Consider the following 6,000-nt stretch of genomic DNA (forward strand, 5'->3'; position numbering starts at 1 on the left):
TTTTATGTGCAGCACATGCATGCTAATTATAAGACTACAGGGTTCAAGGGGAAAAAAATTTAGAAATATACTTTGGAAGTGTGTCGGAATGATCACGACATATGATTTTGAAGCTGCATGTAAAGGATTGAACAATTGGATGAGAAGCATGCTGAGACAGCAATCACATGAATTGTGGTCAACGCATGGATTCAATACAAGATACAAGTTAAACATACTGCTAAATAATATATGCGAGTCCTTCAAGAAGTATACTAATGATGCTCGAACAATTCCATTATCATCTTGTTGGAGACCATAAGAAGATTAATAATGTAGAGATTCTAATCTAAGAGAGAAGGCTTGGAGAAACTTGAAGATCGTCTATGCCCCAGGATACAAAAGAAGCTGGAGAGAGCCCAAGTTTGAGGCTATGGACTGCCATTATATTTGGAGAGGAGGGGAGAAATTTGAAAATAAGTATGGTAACTTGAGATATGTAGTACACTTGGGGGAAGGAGCCTGCAAATGTACAAGATGGGATCTACTAGACATCCCATGTTGCCATATTATGGCAGCAATTATATTCATGAGAAAGGAAATAGAGCATTTTGTTAATGACTGGTACAATAAAGATACATTTATTAGGACTTATGAGCACATCATTCAGCTAGTCTATGACATAAAGTCATGGTCGAGGATAGAGTATCCGACTGTTGTTCCCCCTCCCCTAAGTGATTCTCCAAGCAGACCCAAAAAGACGAGAAAAAGGAAAGAGGATGAGCCCAACGATTCAGTTAGAATTAGAAGAAAATGCACCTCATTAAGATGTGGAAATTGCTTATAGCATTAGCACAATTCTAGAACTTGCAAAGGCCCAGAAAAGAAAAGGCTTAGGGCATCAGATCTGGTCAAGACAGCCGCCAAGTGGGCAACAAAAGGGAGAGAGGATAGGTATTACTATTACTATCACTTGGTCACTATTATTGTAATTGACTTATAGTTCTTCTTTTGTCTATTTTTTCAGGTTTGACACTTTGGAAGACCATCCAAGAAGAGAGTTGCAAACTCTGAGCCAGCAGCCTCTCATCCTACCTCCTCACAAATAAAGGATAAAGATAAAGTCTGATTTTTTAAGTGAAAAAAAAGCCTATTCTTGGGTTCACCTTTGATATTTAAAAGTAGCTCCCATTAATTACTGGAATAGGTCTCACTAAACTTTTGACATCTATCCTTGTTGGTTTGCAACACATGCGCCACTATTATCATATATGATAGTAATCTTCCTTCTACTATTCCTATATGCTAACTAGTCATACTAGTTCTCTCTTGTTCTAGAAAATGGTGTTAAGATAGTAGTAACTATTTGTTGGTTTGTATTACGTAGCCCACTATGCATGATAATCACATTCCTTCTACTAGTCTCATATCTGGATAGCACACCATTCATTTATGTACGGAGTAGCGGTAACTGCTGGTTAGCCACTTTTTGGCTTTTGTTTCACGAAAAGCCTCATCTTAGGCCAATAGTTTTTACCCTCTCGGTCTACACCACATTCACTCGATCTACACCGTTTGTGTTTTGACTTACACTTTCATTCATATATCAACCTTTCAATCATAATCTCGATCTAGATATGGTGTAAGCAATGCCTCTCATATCCCATCAGTTAATGGTCAGAAAGGTGATGGGATGTATCTGACACCATATCGATTAGTTTAACTTTATACTTGGATATCAATCAACTTGGCTTATTTGAAGACAATGGAGGTTCTAGTAGAGGTGAAACTTAAAGTTGAGTAATAGGTAGAAACCATAGAGGATCTGGTGGAGATAAGATCCATCACCATGCTTGCCCCTAACCGATGCATGTTGTGGATACAACTGATTTGGAGAAACATAGGCTATTGGCTGGTTAATAGTTTGCTCCCTCGTATATAGATTTGGCATACATAGTTGTTAATAATGAGGAGATGATGGTATCCACTACAGTAGTTGTCCTTAACCCTTGGAGTAGGGATGAGCTGCACTATAGGCAATTTGAATTGCTACCACCATCCCTCACCTCAAGTGAATGAATGGTTCCAATGATAGGGTCATGTGTCAGCATGATTCCACCGACATTTTTCTCGGTAGCCATCTACAAATAAGCCATTGTGACAACCTGTTCGGTCTGACCTCTTATATTGACTTGTAAGGTGCCTTCCTTATCATCTCGACTTATAAATCCTAAGGACACTCTAAAGTAGTCTTCGACCTTGCTCATCTTGTAGGCTCAAAATCAAAAGTCAAGTTTATTAAGAATCTTGATATTTTTGTATTGTAAGAATTGACAAGCCGATTTACCTACCACAGGAGTATGATATATTAGTTTTGTCATTGTATACGTTGGAGTATGCTGTGGCATATAATATTAGCTCTCCATAGCATAAACAACCCTTTTAACTTACTATATTATTAGATCCAAAAATGTTTTGTGTCGTTTCATAAATGGTCTTAATGTTACAGCCACTTGACTCATGAATGCCTCAATAGGCTGCACTAGCTCTCCTCCACATATAACTCGAGCTATGTGGCCACATCCTGTAGAAGATTGGCTGGCAAGTAGGTGTTGGGAATTGTGTCCCAAAGTCAATTTTTTAATTGTAAGAAATTGGATTATGTATATATTTTATTAAAATGAATAAAAATTTATTCTAGCATTTTTTATTCATCACAAGTGATACATCTTCAAATTGAACTCCTGTGTATTGTGATAAAGTTCTTAAGACTAATTTAGTGGATAAAGGAGGTTTTATCATTTAGTCCTTAAACCAGTTCGCGACCAAATAACGAGCTGTCAATTGGACGATAGCTATGTCAAGCATAAGTCGTTGTGTGCCATTTAGTTGGTTGTCCTCTTAAACCAAGAAGTGTGGAGATACTGTATGGCATACAAGTGGAATGTAGCAGTACATCGTCACTGAACAGTGACTCACCTACGGAGCACTCCACTGTCGGAAGTTAGCTCGCGAAGCGTATGGGCATAAGTACCCCTTAGACCTGAGACTATCACGGTGACTTGCAAGCAACTCATTGTACTTAGGCACTAGACGACCTGAATTTCTAATTCAGGGATCGGAAGGATGCTGGGTGCAGTCAAGTACTCGCAAAGTCTGTGTATGAGTCAAGATGGGATTGACCACTCCAGATTATAGGAGTTAATGTCTCACTGTATTTCAATTCAGTAAAATCTTGGCCAGGGTAAACCAAGTGATCTATCATTTGATTTGATTAATTGAAATACACTATGGATGACCGGATCCAGAGTTCGACAGTCCACTCTGAGGTCATCTTGAGCATCGATGGTCATAGGAATGAATTATGCAATAACCATACGTCTAGGTTCTTGAATGTTGCTTAGCATATTCGACCCATCCGGATGTTGGGTATCATTGCTAGATGGTCACCTCGATTAGTGCTTGGAGTAGTCCATGTACTACCGGTTTAGTGTTCAAACCTATTGGAGTCACACACATCAGTCAAGCTAAGTAGAAAGGTCTTGACCCAATTTAATTAAGAATTAAATTGTGGGTCATTTGGAATTTGGTTCTGTCTATGTTCAGCTAGCACTGAACATGAGGTATATGCTAAATTGCATGGATGAACAACTAATTAAGTCTGTATTTTGAGTCAATCAAGTTTCAATTAATGTAATTGAACTTGATCAAGACTCAATTGTTGAGATTGGGTTTGATTGGGTCTCAATTAGTATAATTGGGCTCGATCATGATTTAATTGAAATTTAATTTCATATTTGTTCTGATCTAAGTCGGACTTGGATCGAGCCGAAACTGGACCCACTTGAATCTCCTATGAGTCGGATTCATGTGAAATTTTTTCAGGCCAAAAATCATTCAAATGGGCTGTCAATTTGGTTTAGAACCAAATAGGCTTGCTTTATTACAAAATGGGCTAACCCATTTCCTATTTGGCTAATCCTCATATCCCACTTAAATGGTTGACGGCTAACCTGTTTTAAAATCTTGTGGACCATCCATGGACCGTTAACAACCGTGGACTCTTAAGAGTTTTTCTCATGAACCGCGATGGGAGAAACACCTGGGAGCCAAATAGAGCCTTCTCCACTGATGCTTCAAAGCCACGTCGCGCCACCGTCCGGCCTCCGTCCGCTCTGCCGTTTAGACCGAAAAGTCCGGTTTTGAACCGGCTACATTTCGGTTAATTTTGATTTTTGAAATCCGGCTATTATCAGATGAATTGGATGATTTTCTCCACATTTATTTTTTTTAAAACAAACGTTACGAATCTTACATTTAACTCGATAATGGCAGCTCATAACTCCTCTTAAATCCTCACTGCATTGGCCTATAGATGGACCAACGTTTTCCTCTTGAAATAGAGAACGAATCAGAGAGGAAAAATTAAAGTGAATCTGTTTGTGAAATCTTTGGAAGAAACTTCACAGACAGAGACTTCGGTGGGAGTTTTCAAAAGGAGAAAAGGAAGAGAGAAGAAGTGGTCCTTCTCTCTCAATCTTCTCTCCAGTGGCAAGCATCCAGATCCGGCTTTCTGGTCTCCTCTCTTCTCCTCTGCGATCGGTCCAGAATCAAAGCTCTCGGGTTGGAAACGGGAGAGAAGGAAGAAGAAGAAGGAGAAGAAAAGAAAAGTATTTTCTTCTAGGGTCCTTTTTCTAAAAAGTATTTTTTGCAAAATACAGACATCGTCCAACCTTCCTGCGCGACGTGCACGCGAAGTAGAGGGCCTGCAGATCCAGGTCTCGTGAAGCAACGTTCAAAGATCTAGATCTGGTCTACCTCGACCATCTTCCGCTGCGGGATCGAGGTATGGTTTATATATTATTATGTTTAAGATTTATAATTATTTTACAAATAAAAAAAATTTAAAACTAATTTTCATGCCTGGCATCCGATTTTATCGGACAATTCGAGAAATTTTTCCTTCAACTGGTATCAGAGCCAAGTTGGCCGATGGAATTGGCCTATAACATTTAGAATTATACATGATTTAATTTTTAAATTTAGATTAGATCTAGATTTAATGATAAAATATCAATCTTGTGCTGAATTATAAGGTTGTCCTGCTATAAGGTTAACTCCTTACAGTGAAAAGGTTGTCCTAGCACAAGATTAAGATTAATTTGTATCATAAAATAAATAGTTTATTTTTGTAAAATTATGCATAATTGATGTTTATGAAATTTCAATTTTAAATTTATTATGACCACAAAATTTAAATATAAATTATTTATGTTGCTGGTGGTCCAAACCGAGAACGATTGACACGACGGTGTGAACGGGGTTCCGCCTGAGTTGTCTTGGTTGGTGCTGGTTGCGCTCCACCTTCCGCCAAGGAACCTGCAAACAAGCCTTGCACCACCACCAGGGTGGTGATGGCCCTCCGACGGTCAAGTCAGAGGAGATTGGAGGAGGAGAGATGATAATCACAAGTGGGAGAGAGTGCTCTGGGAGGTATTGCTTACCCCCCCCTTCTCCCCCCAGCCGCATATATACCTGGCTGGGAGGTCTCTCAGGGGGTTTGTCGTCGTGGGGCACGATAGAATGGCCACTGACATGGCCGTTACGGGGCGTCGTGGAGCAGCGCTGGGTACGGTCATGGCAGGGCGTAGTGGAGCTCCGCTTTGTACGGTTGATACAGGAGATCGTGGGCAGCATCGGGTACAGCCGTTGCAGGGAGTAGTGGAGCAGGAGGCCGCGGCGTGCCTCTGGAGAATAGCCTGTCGTTATCAAAAGATCTCCGACTCGGGGTCGGAATGCTGGATCATAGGGCAGCCGACCCGGGGTCGGGCTGCGGAGCCGAGGAGGTCCGACTCGGGGTCGGAGTGCTGGATCATAGGGCAGCCGACCCGGGATCGGGCTGCGGAGCCGAGGAGGTCCGACTCGGGGTCGGAGTGCTGGATCATAGGGCAGCCGACCCGGGGTCGGGCTGCGGAGCCGAGGAGGTCCGACTCGGGGTCGGAGTGCTGGATCATAGGGCAG

The sequence above is a fragment of the Phoenix dactylifera genome, unplaced genomic scaffold (genome assembly GCF_009389715.1).
Source record: "Phoenix dactylifera cultivar Barhee BC4 unplaced genomic scaffold, palm_55x_up_171113_PBpolish2nd_filt_p 000353F, whole genome shotgun sequence".
Classification (NCBI taxonomy): domain Eukaryota; kingdom Viridiplantae; phylum Streptophyta; class Magnoliopsida; order Arecales; family Arecaceae; genus Phoenix; species Phoenix dactylifera.